At 46.7% G+C, this 14,022-nt stretch overlaps 11 non-coding genes across 11 annotated transcripts; all 11 read right to left on the bottom strand.

Annotated features, from left to right (window-relative positions):
* Positions 1 to 306: 306 nt before the first annotated feature.
* On the bottom strand, positions 307 to 497 carry LOC142259905 (U2 spliceosomal RNA). The gene has a single exon (XR_012728253.1). It is a non-coding gene; the product is annotated as a U2 spliceosomal RNA (small nuclear RNA).
* A 1,117-nt stretch (positions 498 to 1,614) lies between these two features.
* On the bottom strand, positions 1,615 to 1,805 carry LOC142259906 (U2 spliceosomal RNA). Its single transcript, XR_012728254.1, has one exon. It is a non-coding gene; the product is annotated as a U2 spliceosomal RNA (small nuclear RNA).
* A 1,117-nt stretch (positions 1,806 to 2,922) lies between these two features.
* Positions 2,923 to 3,113, bottom strand: LOC142259908 (U2 spliceosomal RNA). Its single transcript, XR_012728255.1, has one exon. It is a non-coding gene; the product is annotated as a U2 spliceosomal RNA (small nuclear RNA).
* A 1,117-nt stretch (positions 3,114 to 4,230) lies between these two features.
* LOC142259909 (U2 spliceosomal RNA) lies at positions 4,231 to 4,421 on the bottom strand. The gene has a single exon (XR_012728256.1). It is a non-coding gene; the product is annotated as a U2 spliceosomal RNA (small nuclear RNA).
* A 1,117-nt stretch (positions 4,422 to 5,538) lies between these two features.
* Positions 5,539 to 5,729, bottom strand: LOC142259911 (U2 spliceosomal RNA). Its single transcript, XR_012728258.1, has one exon. It is a non-coding gene; the product is annotated as a U2 spliceosomal RNA (small nuclear RNA).
* Positions 5,730 to 6,846: 1,117 nt separating this feature from the next.
* Positions 6,847 to 7,037, bottom strand: LOC142259912 (U2 spliceosomal RNA). Its single transcript, XR_012728259.1, has one exon. It is a non-coding gene; the product is annotated as a U2 spliceosomal RNA (small nuclear RNA).
* A 1,117-nt stretch (positions 7,038 to 8,154) lies between these two features.
* LOC142259913 (U2 spliceosomal RNA) lies at positions 8,155 to 8,345 on the bottom strand. Its single transcript, XR_012728260.1, has one exon. It is a non-coding gene; the product is annotated as a U2 spliceosomal RNA (small nuclear RNA).
* Positions 8,346 to 9,463: 1,118 nt separating this feature from the next.
* Positions 9,464 to 9,654, bottom strand: LOC142259914 (U2 spliceosomal RNA). Its single transcript, XR_012728261.1, has one exon. It is a non-coding gene; the product is annotated as a U2 spliceosomal RNA (small nuclear RNA).
* Positions 9,655 to 10,771: 1,117 nt separating this feature from the next.
* Positions 10,772 to 10,962, bottom strand: LOC142260241 (U2 spliceosomal RNA). Its single transcript, XR_012728556.1, has one exon. It is a non-coding gene; the product is annotated as a U2 spliceosomal RNA (small nuclear RNA).
* Positions 10,963 to 12,079: 1,117 nt separating this feature from the next.
* LOC142259915 (U2 spliceosomal RNA) lies at positions 12,080 to 12,270 on the bottom strand. The gene has a single exon (XR_012728262.1). It is a non-coding gene; the product is annotated as a U2 spliceosomal RNA (small nuclear RNA).
* Positions 12,271 to 13,387: 1,117 nt separating this feature from the next.
* On the bottom strand, positions 13,388 to 13,578 carry LOC142259917 (U2 spliceosomal RNA). Its single transcript, XR_012728264.1, has one exon. It is a non-coding gene; the product is annotated as a U2 spliceosomal RNA (small nuclear RNA).
* Between the last annotated feature and the right edge of the window lie 444 nt (positions 13,579 to 14,022).

The raw sequence follows: 14,022 nt of genomic DNA on the forward strand, positions 1-14,022 counted from the left end.
AGTGGAAGCAGAGAGATAACACCAGATGCCAATTGTAGATCCTCTCACACCTGTGGTCACTGCAGCATCTGACTCCACTTTGTCCAAAAGGGATCTATTCCATTCAATTACACATGATCTAGATTAGACTGACAACAAGATACTGCACGGGACATAGCAGAGTTGGTGAAGTTGAGTGGTGATGAGTTTGCTATTTGGATGAATAAAGCAAGTAAAAAGTGTGTTAGATAAAAATTCATTTCAATTCGCTAATCGGGCTAATATGAATCAGGTGAATCGAGTTCTGCTTTTGGAAACTGGGTTAAGAAGGGGTGCACCGTTCCTGGAGGTACTGCAATACCAGGTCAATGCGTGGAGTGGACAGAGCAAGCTCTTTTTCCATCTCCCTGTTCTAAAAATCCATTTAATATATGGTCCCCAGATAGGGGACGTATCAGATATTAAACTGATAAGAACAGATACTACACTTGATCTTAGCCAAAAGGCCGAGAAGCGATAACCAGAATTGGTTTGGGCCTCGAGTGGCACCCTGGCCTATGCCGGACACATCTTAGGGAGAGAGAGCGAGAGGGAGACAAACCCACGCCTACACAAGACATTTTGTCACCCAAGCCAACCCTTGAAAAGGCTGCTTTGCAGAGCAAAAACAAGAAGAATGGTGCGTTTTGCAGCCGCCGCCCACTGCAATGAATCTGAATAACTCCTCCTTTAGGGCGCAAGCAACTCCCCTCCCCCTTGCAGTCTTTCCAATTCACGATACAAAAAGACGGACAGGACAGGTTGCCTGACTTTCCGTCACTGCCACCCTTTGCCATCCTTACCCGTAGAAAGCCCTTTCATCATCCCCAAACCCTAATCTTTTCCCTTTCCTTCCCAGCCCCCAAACCCTGCCCTCTGTACCTTTCTCACCACCCGCTTCCCTTCTCCTGTCATCCCCCTACCACCCGGGAAAAAAAGAGATTGCCCCCTCCTTCCACTAGCCCACCCTCCCACCCAAAGAACAACTTCTTCTGCGCAGCTTGTTTTCTAGGCAGCAGCGCTATTGTGATGTCATCGGGGGGCATTGTGACAAGCCGCCAGTGTTCCGTCTCTTCATGTTGTGCACTGTTCAAACCGAAAATACATCAACAGGCAGGCTACAGAAAAGCTTACTAACAAAGGTTAGAGAGGGGCTTTCTCAGAGGGCTTTTTACAGTTTGTCTATTCCCAATTAGCCGGTTTAGTATACTTAATGAAAGTACTAATTCTTTCATAGGCCGCCCATTCTTAGTATTTGACGTTCAGGTAACAACAGGTAACTTTATTTGGAGTGGAAGCAGAGAGATAACACCAGATGCCAATTGTAGATCCTCTCACACCTGTGGTCACTGCAGCATCTGACTCCACTTTGTCCAAAAGGGATCTATTCCATTCAATTACACATGATCTAGATTAGACTGACAACAAGATACTGCACGGGACATAGCAGAGTTGGTGAAGTTGAGTGGTGATGAGTTTGCTATTTGGATGAATAAAGCAAGTAAAAAGTGTGTTAGATAAAAATTCATTTCAATTCGCTAATCGGGCTAATATGAATCAGGTGAATCGAGTTCTGCTTTTGGAAACTGGGTTAAGAAGGGGTGCACCGTTCCTGGAGGTACTGCAATACCAGGTCAATGCGTGGAGTGGACAGAGCAAGCTCTTTTTCCATCTCCCTGTTCTAAAAATCCATTTAATATATGGTCCCCAGATAGGGGACGTATCAGATATTAAACTGATAAGAACAGATACTACACTTGATCTTAGCCAAAAGGCCGAGAAGCGATAACCAGAATTGGTTTGGGCCTCGAGTGGCACCCTGGCCTATGCCGGACACATCTTAGGGAGAGAGAGCGAGAGGGAGACAAACCCACGCCTACACAAGACATTTTGTCACCCAAGCCAACCCTTGAAAAGGCTGCTTTGCAGAGCAAAAACAAGAAGAATGGTGCGTTTTGCAGCCGCCGCCCACTGCAATGAATCTGAAAAACTCCTCCTTTAGGGCGCAAGCAACTCCCCTCCCCCTTGCAGTCTTTCCAATTCACGATACAAAAAGACGGACAGGACAGGTTGCCTGACTTTCCGTCACTGCCACCCTTTGCCATCCTTACCCGTAGAAAGCCCTTTCATCATCCCCAAACCCTAATCTTTTCCCTTTCCTTCCCAGCCCCCAAACCCTGCCCTCTGTACCTTTCTCACCACCCGCTTCCCTTCTCCTGTCATCCCCCTACCACCCGGGAAAAAAAGAGATTGCCCCCTCCTTCCACTAGCCCACCCTCCCACCCAAAGAACAACTTCTTCTGCGCAGCTTGTTTTCTAGGCAGCAGCGCTATTGTGATGTCATCGGGGGGCATTGTGACAAGCCGCCAGTGTTCCGTCTCTTCATGTTGTGCACTGTTCAAACCGAAAATACATCAACAGGCAGGCTACAGAAAAGCTTACTAACAAAGGTTAGAGAGGGGCTTTCTCAGAGGGCTTTTTACAGTTTGTCTATTCCCAATTAGCCGGTTTAGTATACTTAATGAAAGTACTAATTCTTTCATAGGCCGCCCATTCTTAGTATTTGACGTTCAGGTAACAACAGGTAACTTTATTTGGAGTGGAAGCAGAGAGATAACACCAGATGCCAATTGTAGATCCTCTCACACCTGTGGTCACTGCAGCATCTGACTCCACTTTGTCCAAAAGGGATCTATTCCATTCAATTACACATGATCTAGATTAGACTGACAACAAGATACTGCACGGGACATAGCAGAGTTGGTGAAGTTGAGTGGTGATGAGTTTGCTATTTGGATGAATAAAGCAAGTAAAAAGTGTGTTAGATAAAAATTCATTTCAATTCGCTAATCGGGCTAATATGAATCAGGTGAATCGAGTTCTGCTTTTGGAAACTGGGTTAAGAAGGGGTGCACCGTTCCTGGAGGTACTGCAATACCAGGTCAATGCGTGGAGTGGACAGAGCAAGCTCTTTTTCCATCTCCCTGTTCTAAAAATCCATTTAATATATGGTCCCCAGATAGGGGACGTATCAGATATTAAACTGATAAGAACAGATACTACACTTGATCTTAGCCAAAAGGCCGAGAAGCGATAACCAGAATTGGTTTGGGCCTCGAGTGGCACCCTGGCCTATGCCGGACACATCTTAGGGAGAGAGAGCGAGAGGGAGACAAACCCACGCCTACACAAGACATTTTGTCACCCAAGCCAACCCTTGAAAAGGCTGCTTTGCAGAGCAAAAACAAGAAGAATGGTGCGTTTTGCAGCCGCCGCCCACTGCAATGAATCTGAAAAACTCCTCCTTTAGGGCGCAAGCAACTCCCCTCCCCCTTGCAGTCTTTCCAATTCACGATACAAAAAGACGGACAGGACAGGTTGCCTGACTTTCCGTCACTGCCACCCTTTGCCATCCTTACCCGTAGAAAGCCCTTTCATCATCCCCAAACCCTAATCTTTTCCCTTTCCTTCCCAGCCCCCAAACCCTGCCCTCTGTACCTTTCTCACCACCCGCTTCCCTTCTCCTGTCATCCCCCTACCACCCGGGAAAAAAAGAGATTGCCCCCTCCTTCCACTAGCCCACCCTCCCACCCAAAGAACAACTTCTTCTGCGCAGCTTGTTTTCTAGGCAGCAGCGCTATTGTGATGTCATCGGGGGGCATTGTGACAAGCCGCCAGTGTTCCGTCTCTTCATGTTGTGCACTGTTCAAACCGAAAATACATCAACAGGCAGGCTACAGAAAAGCTTACTAACAAAGGTTAGAGAGGGGCTTTCTCAGAGGGCTTTTTACAGTTTGTCTATTCCCAATTAGCCGGTTTAGTATACTTAATGAAAGTACTAATTCTTTCATAGGCCGCCCATTCTTAGTATTTGACGTTCAGGTAACAACAGGTAACTTTATTTGGAGTGGAAGCAGAGAGATAACACCAGATGCCAATTGTAGATCCTCTCACACCTGTGGTCACTGCAGCATCTGACTCCACTTTGTCCAAAAGGGATCTATTCCATTCAATTACACATGATCTAGATTAGACTGACAACAAGATACTGCACGGGACATAGCAGAGTTGGTGAAGTTGAGTGGTGATGAGTTTGCTATTTGGATGAATAAAGCAAGTAAAAAGTGTGTTAGATAAAAATTCATTTCAATTCGCTAATCGGGCTAATATGAATCAGGTGAATCGAGTTCTGCTTTTGGAAACTGGGTTAAGAAGGGGTGCACCGTTCCTGGAGGTACTGCAATACCAGGTCAATGCGTGGAGTGGACAGAGCAAGCTCTTTTTCCATCTCCCTGTTCTAAAAATCCATTTAATATATGGTCCCCAGATAGGGGACGTATCAGATATTAAACTGATAAGAACAGATACTACACTTGATCTTAGCCAAAAGGCCGAGAAGCGATAACCAGAATTGGTTTGGGCCTCAAGTGGCACCCTGGCCTATGCCGGACACATCTTAGGGAGAGAGAGCGAGAGGGAGACAAACCCACGCCTACACAAGACATTTTGTCACCCAAGCCAACCCTTGAAAAGGCTGCTTTGCAGAGCAAAAACAAGAAGAATGGTGCGTTTTGCAGCCGCCGCCCACTGCAATGAATCTGAATAACTCCTCCTTTAGGGCGCAAGCAACTCCCCTCCCCCTTGCAGTCTTTCCAATTCACGATACAAAAAGACGGACAGGACAGGTTGCCTGACTTTCCGTCACTGCCACCCTTTGCCATCCTTACCCGTAGAAAGCCCTTTCATCATCCCCAAACCCTAATCTTTTCCCTTTCCTTCCCAGCCCCCAAACCCTGCCCTCTGTACCTTTCTCACCACCCGCTTCCCTTCTCCTGTCATCCCCCTACCACCCGGGAAAAAAAGAGATTGCCCCCTCCTTCCACTAGCCCACCCTCCCACCCAAAGAACAACTTCTTCTGCGCAGCTTGTTTTCTAGGCAGCAGCGCTATTGTGATGTCATCGGGGGGCATTGTGACAAGCCGCCAGTGTTCCGTCTCTTCATGTTGTGCACTGTTCAAACCGAAAATACATCAACAGGCAGGCTACAGAAAAGCTTACTAACAAAGGTTAGAGAGGGGCTTTCTCAGAGGGCTTTTTACAGTTTGTCTATTCCCAATTAGCCGGTTTAGTATACTTAATGAAAGTACTAATTCTTTCATAGGCCGCCCATTCTTAGTATTTGACGTTCAGGTAACAACAGGTAACTTTATTTGGAGTGGAAGCAGAGAGATAACACCAGATGCCAATTGTAGATCCTCTCACACCTGTGGTCACTGCAGCATCTGACTCCACTTTGTCCAAAAGGGATCTATTCCATTCAATTACACATGATCTAGATTAGACTGACAACAAGATACTGCACGGGACATAGCAGAGTTGGTGAAGTTGAGTGGTGATGAGTTTGCTATTTGGATGAATAAAGCAAGTAAAAAGTGTGTTAGATAAAAATTCATTTCAATTCGCTAATCGGGCTAATATGAATCAGGTGAATCGAGTTCTGCTTTTGGAAACTGGGTTAAGAAGGGGTGCACCGTTCCTGGAGGTACTGCAATACCAGGTCAATGCGTGGAGTGGACAGAGCAAGCTCTTTTTCCATCTCCCTGTTCTAAAAATCCATTTAATATATGGTCCCCAGATAGGGGACGTATCAGATATTAAACTGATAAGAACAGATACTACACTTGATCTTAGCCAAAAGGCCGAGAAGCGATAACCAGAATTGGTTTGGGCCTCGAGTGGCACCCTGGCCTATGCCGGACACATCTTAGGGAGAGAGAGCGAGAGGGAGACAAACCCACGCCTACACAAGACATTTTGTCACCCAAGCCAACCCTTGAAAAGGCTGCTTTGCAGAGCAAAAACAAGAAGAATGGTGCGTTTTGCAGCCGCCGCCGACTGCAATGAATCTGAAAAACTCCTCCTTTAGGGCGCAAGCAACTCCCCTCCCCCTTGCAGTCTTTCCAATTCACGATACAAAAAGACGGACAGGACAGGTTGCCTGACTTTCCGTCACTGCCACCCTTTGCCATCCTTACCCGTAGAAAGCCCTTTCATCATCCCCAAACCCTAATCTTTTCCCTTTCCTTCCCAGCCCCCAAACCCTGCCCTCTGTACCTTTCTCACCACCCGCTTCCCTTCTCCTGTCATCCCCCTACCACCCGGGAAAAAAAGAGATTGCCCCCTCCTTCCACTAGCCCACCCTCCCACCCAAAGAACAACTTCTTCTGCGCAGCTTGTTTTCTAGGCAGCAGCGCTATTGTGATGTCATCGGGGGGCATTGTGACAAGCCGCCAGTGTTCCGTCTCTTCATGTTGTGCACTGTTCAAACCGAAAATACATCAACAGGCAGGCTACAGAAAAGCTTACTAACAAAGGTTAGAGAGGGGCTTTCTCAGAGGGCTTTTTACAGTTTGTCTATTCCCAATTAGCCGGTTTAGTATACTTAATGAAAGTACTAATTCTTTCATAGGCCGCCCATTCTTAGTATTTGACGTTCAGGTAACAACAGGTAACTTTATTTGGAGTGGAAGCAGAGAGATAACACCAGATGCCAATTGTAGATCCTCTCACACCTGTGGTCACTGCAGCATCTGACTCCACTTTGTCCAAAAGGGATCTATTCCATTCAATTACACATGATCTAGATTAGACTGACAACAAGATACTGCACGGGACATAGCAGAGTTGGTGAAGTTGAGTGGTGATGAGTTTGCTATTTGGATGAATAAAGCAAGTAAAAAGTGTGTTAGATAAAAATTCATTTCAATTCGCTAATCGGGCTAATATGAATCAGGTGAATCGAGTTCTGCTTTTGGAAACTGGGTTAAGAAGGGGTGCACCGTTCCTGGAGGTACTGCAATACCAGGTCAATGCGTGGAGTGGACAGAGCAAGCTCTTTTTCCATCTCCCTGTTCTAAAAATCCATTTAATATATGGTCCCCAGATAGGGGACGTATCAGATATTAAACTGATAAGAACAGATACTACACTTGATCTTAGCCAAAAGGCCGAGAAGCGATAACCAGAATTGGTTTGGGCCTCGAGTGGCACCCTGGCCTATGCCGGACACATCTTAGGGAGAGAGAGCGAGAGGGAGACAAACCCACGCCTACACAAGACATTTTGTCACCCAAGCCAACCCTTGAAAAGGCTGCTTTGCAGAGCAAAAACAAGAAGAATGGTGCGTTTTGCAGCCGCCGCCCACTGCAATGAATCTGAATAACTCCTCCTTTAGGGCGCAAGCAACTCCCCTCCCCCTTGCAGTCTTTCCAATTCACGATACAAAAAGACGGACAGGACAGGTTGCCTGACTTTCCGTCACTGCCACCCTTTGCCATCCTTACCCGTAGAAAGCCCTTTCATCATCCCCAAACCCTAATCTTTTCCCTTTCCTTCCCAGCCCCCAAACCCTGCCCTCTGTACCTTTCTCACCACCCGCTTCCCTTCTCCTGTCATCCCCCTACCACCCGGGAAAAAAAGAGATTGCCCCCTCCTTCCACTAGCCCACCCTCCCACCCAAAGAACAACTTCTTCTGCGCAGCTTGTTTTCTAGGCAGCAGCGCTATTGTGATGTCATCGGGGGGCATTGTGACAAGCCGCCAGTGTTCCGTCTCTTCATGTTGTGCACTGTTCAAACCGAAAATACATCAACAGGCAGGCTACAGAAAAGCTTACTAACAAAGGTTAGAGAGGGGCTTTCTCAGAGGGCTTTTTACAGTTTGTCTATTCCCAATTAGCCGGTTTAGTATACTTAATGAAAGTACTAATTCTTTCATAGGCCGCCCATTCTTAGTATTTGACGTTCAGGTAACAACAGGTAACTTTATTTGGAGTGGAAGCAGAGAGATAACACCAGATGCCAATTGTAGATCCTCTCACACCTGTGGTCACTGCAGCATCTGACTCCACTTTGTCCAAAAGGGATCTATTCCATTCAATTACACATGATCTAGATTAGACTGACAACAAGATACTGCACGGGACATAGCAGAGTTGGTGAAGTTGAGTGGTGATGAGTTTGCTATTTGGATGAATAAAGCAAGTAAAAAGTGTGTTAGATAAAAATTCATTTCAATTCGCTAATCGGGCTAATATGAATCAGGTGAATCGAGTTCTGCTTTTGGAAACTGGGTTAAGAAGGGGTGCACCGTTCCTGGAGGTACTGCAATACCAGGTCAATGCGTGGAGTGGACAGAGCAAGCTCTTTTTCCATCTCCCTGTTCTAAAAATCCATTTAATATATGGTCCCCAGATAGGGGACGTATCAGATATTAAACTGATAAGAACAGATACTACACTTGATCTTAGCCAAAAGGCCGAGAAGCGATAACCAGAATTGGTTTGGGCCTCGAGTGGCACCCTGGCCTATGCCGGACACATCTTAGGGAGAGAGAGCGAGAGGGAGACAAACCCACGCCTACACAAGACATTTTGTCACCCAAGCCAACCCTTGAAAAGGCTGCTTTGCAGAGCAAAAACAAGAAGAATGGTGCGTTTTGCAGCCGCCGCCCACTGCAATGAATCTGAATAACTCCTCCTTTAGGGCGCAAGCAACTCCCCTCCCCCTTGCAGTCTTTCCAATTCACGATACAAAAAGACGGACAGGACAGGTTGCCTGACTTTCCGTCACTGCCACCCTTTGCCATCCTTACCCGTAGAAAGCCCTTTCATCATCCCCAAACCCTAATCTTTTCCCTTTCCTTCCCAGCCCCCAAACCCTGCCCTCTGTACCTTTCTCACCACCCGCTTCCCTTCTCCTGTCATCCCCCTACCACCCGGGAAAAAAAGAGATTGCCCCCTCCTTCCACTAGCCCACCCTCCCACCCAAAGAACAACTTCTTCTGCGCAGCTTGTTTTCTAGGCAGCAGCGCTATTGTGATGTCATCGGGGGGGCATTGTGACAAGCCGCCAGTGTTCCGTCTCTTCATGTTGTGCACTGTTCAAACCGAAAATACATCAACAGGCAGGCTACAGAAAAGCTTACTAACAAAGGTTAGAGAGGGGCTTTCTCAGAGGGCTTTTTACAGTTTGTCTATTCCCAATTAGCCGGTTTAGTATACTTAATGAAAGTACTAATTCTTTCATAGGCCGCCCATTCTTAGTATTTGACGTTCAGGTAACAACAGGTAACTTTATTTGGAGTGGAAGCAGAGAGATAACACCAGATGCCAATTGTAGATCCTCTCACACCTGTGGTCACTGCAGCATCTGACTCCACTTTGTCCAAAAGGGATCTATTCCATTCAATTACACATGATCTAGATTAGACTGACAACAAGATACTGCACGGGACATAGCAGAGTTGGTGAAGTTGAGTGGTGATGAGTTTGCTATTTGGATGAATAAAGCAAGTAAAAAGTGTGTTAGATAAAAATTCATTTCAATTCGCTAATCGGGCTAATATGAATCAGGTGAATCGAGTTCTGCTTTTGGAAACTGGGTTAAGAAGGGGTGCACCGTTCCTGGAGGTACTGCAATACCAGGTCAATGCGTGGAGTGGACAGAGCAAGCTCTTTTTCCATCTCCCTGTTCTAAAAATCCATTTAATATATGGTCCCCAGATAGGGGACGTATCAGATATTAAACTGATAAGAACAGATACTACACTTGATCTTAGCCAAAAGGCCGAGAAGCGATAACCAGAATTGGTTTGGGCCTCGAGTGGCACCCTGGCCTATGCCGGACACATCTTAGGGAGAGAGAGCGAGAGGGAGACAAACCCACGCCTACACAAGACATTTTGTCACCCAAGCCAACCCTTGAAAAGGCTGCTTTGCAGAGCAAAAACAAGAAGAATGGTGCGTTTTGCAGCCGCCGCCCACTGCAATGAATCTGAAAAACTCCTCCTTTAGGGCGCAAGCAACTCCCCTCCCCCTTGCAGTCTTTCCAATTCACGATACAAAAAGACGGACAGGACAGGTTGCCTGACTTTCCGTCACTGCCACCCTTTGCCATCCTTACCCGTAGAAAGCCCTTTCATCATCCCCAAACCCTAATCTTTTCCCTTTCCTTCCCAGCCCCCAAACCCTGCCCTCTGTACCTTTCTCACCACCCGCTTCCCTTCTCCTGTCATCCCCCTACCACCCGGGAAAAAAAGAGATTGCCCCCTCCTTCCACTAGCCCACCCTCCCACCCAAAGAACAACTTCTTCTGCGCAGCTTGTTTTCTAGGCAGCAGCGCTATTGTGATGTCATCGGGGGGCATTGTGACAAGCCGCCAGTGTTCCGTCTCTTCATGTTGTGCACTGTTCAAACCGAAAATACATCAACAGGCAGGCTACAGAAAAGCTTACTAACAAAGGTTAGAGAGGGGCTTTCTCAGAGGGCTTTTTACAGTTTGTCTATTCCCAATTAGCCGGTTTAGTATACTTAATGAAAGTACTAATTCTTTCATAGGCCGCCCATTCTTAGTATTTGACGTTCAGGTAACAACAGGTAACTTTATTTGGAGTGGAAGCAGAGAGATAACACCAGATGCCAATTGTAGATCCTCTCACACCTGTGGTCACTGCAGCATCTGACTCCACTTTGTCCAAAAGGGATCTATTCCATTCAATTACACATGATCTAGATTAGACTGACAACAAGATACTGCACGGGACATAGCAGAGTTGGTGAAGTTGAGTGGTGATGAGTTTGCTATTTGGATGAATAAAGCAAGTAAAAAGTGTGTTAGATAAAAATTCATTTCAATTCGCTAATCGGGCTAATATGAATCAGGTGAATCGAGTTCTGCTTTTGGAAACTGGGTTAAGAAGGGGTGCACCGTTCCTGGAGGTACTGCAATACCAGGTCAATGCATGGAGTGGACAGAGCAAGCTCTTTTTCCATCTCCCTGTTCTAAAAATCCATTTAATATATGGTCCCCAGATAGGGGACGTATCAGATATTAAACTGATAAGAACAGATACTACACTTGATCTTAGCCAAAAGGCCGAGAAGCGATAACCAGAATTGGTTTGGGCCTCGAGTGGCACCCTGGCCTATGCCGGACACATCTTAGGGAGAGAGAGCGAGAGGGAGACAAACCCACGCCTACACAAGACATTTTGTCACCCAAGCCAACCCTTGAAAAGGCTGCTTTGCAGAGCAAAAACAAGAAGAATGGTGCGTTTTGCAGCCGCCGCCCACTGCAATGAATCTGAATAACTCCTCCTTTAGGGCGCAAGCAACTCCCCTCCCCCTTGCAGTCTTTCCAATTCACGATACAAAAAGACGGACAGGACAGGTTGCCTGACTTTCCGTCACTGCCACCCTTTGCCATCCTTACCCGTAGAAAGCCCTTTCATCATCCCCAAACCCTAATCTTTTCCCTTTCCTTCCCAGCCCCCAAACCCTGCCCTCTGTACCTTTCTCACCACCCGCTTCCCTTCTCCTGTCATCCCCCTACCACCCGGGAAAAAAAGAGATTGCCCCCTCCTTCCACTAGCCCACCCTCCCACCCAAAGAACAACTTCTTCTGCGCAGCTTGTTTTCTAGGCAGCAGCGCTATTGTGATGTCATCGGGGGGCATTGTGACAAGCCGCCAGTGTTCCGTCTCTTCATGTTGTGCACTGTTCAAACCGAAAATACATCAACAGGCAGGCTACAGAAAAGCTTACTAACAAAGGTTAGAGAGGGGCTTTCTCAGAGGGCTTTTTACAGTTTGTCTATTCCCAATTAGCCGGTTTAGTATACTTAATGAAAGTACTAATTCTTTCATAGGCCGCCCATTCTTAGTATTTGACGTTCAGGTAACAACAGGTAACTTTATTTGGAGTGGAAGCAGAGAGATAACACCAGATGCCAATTGTAGATCCTCTCACACCTGTGGTCACTGCAGCATCTGACTCCACTTTGTCCAAAAGGGATCTATTCCATTCAATTACACATGATCTAGATTAGACTGACAACAAGATACTGCACGGGACATAGCAGAGTTGGTGAAGTTGAGTGGTGATGAGTTTGCTATTTGGATGAATAAAGCAAGTAAAAAGTGTGTTAGATAAAAATTCATTTCAATTCGCTAATCGGGCTAATATGAATCAGGTGAATCGAGTTCTGCTTTTGGAAACTGGGTTAAGAAGGGGTGCACCGTTCCTGGAGGTACTGCAATACCAGGTCAATGCGTGGAGTGGACAGAGCAAGCTCTTTTTCCATCTCCCTGTTCTAAAAATCCATTTAATATATGGTCCCCAGATAGGGGACGTATCAGATATTAAACTGATAAGAACAGATACTACACTTGATCTTAGCCAAAAGGCCGAGAAGCGATAACCAGAATTGGTTTGGGCCTCGAGTGGCACCCTGGCCTATGCCGGACACATCTTAGGGAGAGAGAGCGAGAGGGAGACAAACCCACGCCTACACAAGACATTTTGTCACCCAAGCCAACCCTTGAAAAGGCTGCTTTGCAGAGCAAAAACAAGAAGAATGGTGCGTTTTGCAGCCGCCGCCCACTGCAATGAATCTGAATAACTCCTCCTTTAGGGCGCAAGCAACTCCCCTCCCCCTTGCAGTCTTTCCAATTCACGATACAAAAAGACGGACAGGACAGGTTGCCTGACTTTCCGTCACTGCCACCCTTTGCCATCCTTACCCGTAGAAAGCCCTTTCATCATCCCCAAACCCTAATCTTTTCCCTTTCCTTCCCAGCCCCCAAACCCTGCCCTCTGTACCTTTCTCACCACCCGCTTCCCTTCTCCTGTCATCCCCCTACCACCCGGGAAAAAAAGAGATTGCCCCCTCCTTCCACTAGCCCACCCTCCCACCCAAAGAACAACTTCTTCTGCGCAGCTTGTTTTCTAGGCAGCAGCGCTATTGTGATGTCATCGGGGGGCATTGTGACAAGCCGCCAGTGTTCCGTCTCTTCATGTTGTGCACTGTTCAAACCGAAAATACATCAACAGGCAGGCTACAGAAAAGCTTACTAACAAAGGTTAGAGAGGGGCTTTCTCAGAGGGCTTTTTACAGTTTGTCTATTCCCAATTAGCCGGTTTAGTATACTTAATGAAAGTACTAATTCTTTCATAGGCCGCCCATTCTTAGTATTTGACGTTCAGGTAACAACAGGTAACTTTATTTGGAGTGGAAGCAGAGAGATAACACCAGATGCCAATTGTAGATCCTCTCACACCTGTGGTCACTGCAGCATCTGACTCCACTTTGTCCAAAAGGGATCTATTCCATTCAATTACACATGATCTAGATTAGACTGACAACAAGATACTGCACGGGACATAGCAGAGTTGGTGAAGTTGAGTGGTGATGAGTTTGCTATTTGGATGAATAAAGCAAGTAAAAAGTGTGTTAGATAAAAATTCATTTCAATTCGCTAATCGGGCTAATATGAATCAGGTGAATCGAGTTCTGCTTTTGGAAACTGGGTTAAGAAGGGGTGCACCGTTCCTGGAGGTACTGCAATACCAGGTCAATGCGTGGAGTGGACAGAGCAAGCTCTTTTTCCATCTCCCTGTTCTAAAAATCCATTTAATATATGGTCCCCAGATAGGGGACGTATCAGATATTAAACTGATAAGAACAGATACTACACTTGATCTTAGCCAAAAGGCCGAGAAGCGATAACCAGAATTGGTTTGGGCCTCGAGTGGCACCCTGGCCTATGCCGGACACATCTTAGGGAGAGAGAGCGAGAGGGAGACAAACCCACGCCTACACAAGACATTTTGTCACCCAAGCCAACCCTTGAAAAGGCTGCTTTGCAGAGCAAAAACAAGAAGAATGGTGCGTTTTGCAGCCGCCGCCCACTGCAATGAATCTGAATAACTCCTCCTTTAGGGCGCAAGCAACTCCCCTCCCCCTTGCAGTCTTTCCAATTCACGATACAAAAAGACGGACAGGACAGGTTGCCTGACTTTCCGTCACTGCCACCCTTTGCCATCCTTACCCGTAGAAAGCCCTTTCATCATCCCCAAACCCTAATCTTTTCCCTTTCCTTCCCAGCCCCCAAACCCTGCCCTCTGTAACTTTCTCACCACCCGCTTCCCTTCTCCTGTCATCCCCCTAC

Source organism: Anomaloglossus baeobatrachus, assembly GCF_048569485.1.
Source record: "Anomaloglossus baeobatrachus isolate aAnoBae1 chromosome 9 unlocalized genomic scaffold, aAnoBae1.hap1 SUPER_9_unloc_5, whole genome shotgun sequence".
NCBI classification, from domain to species: Eukaryota; Metazoa; Chordata; class Amphibia; order Anura; family Aromobatidae; genus Anomaloglossus; species Anomaloglossus baeobatrachus.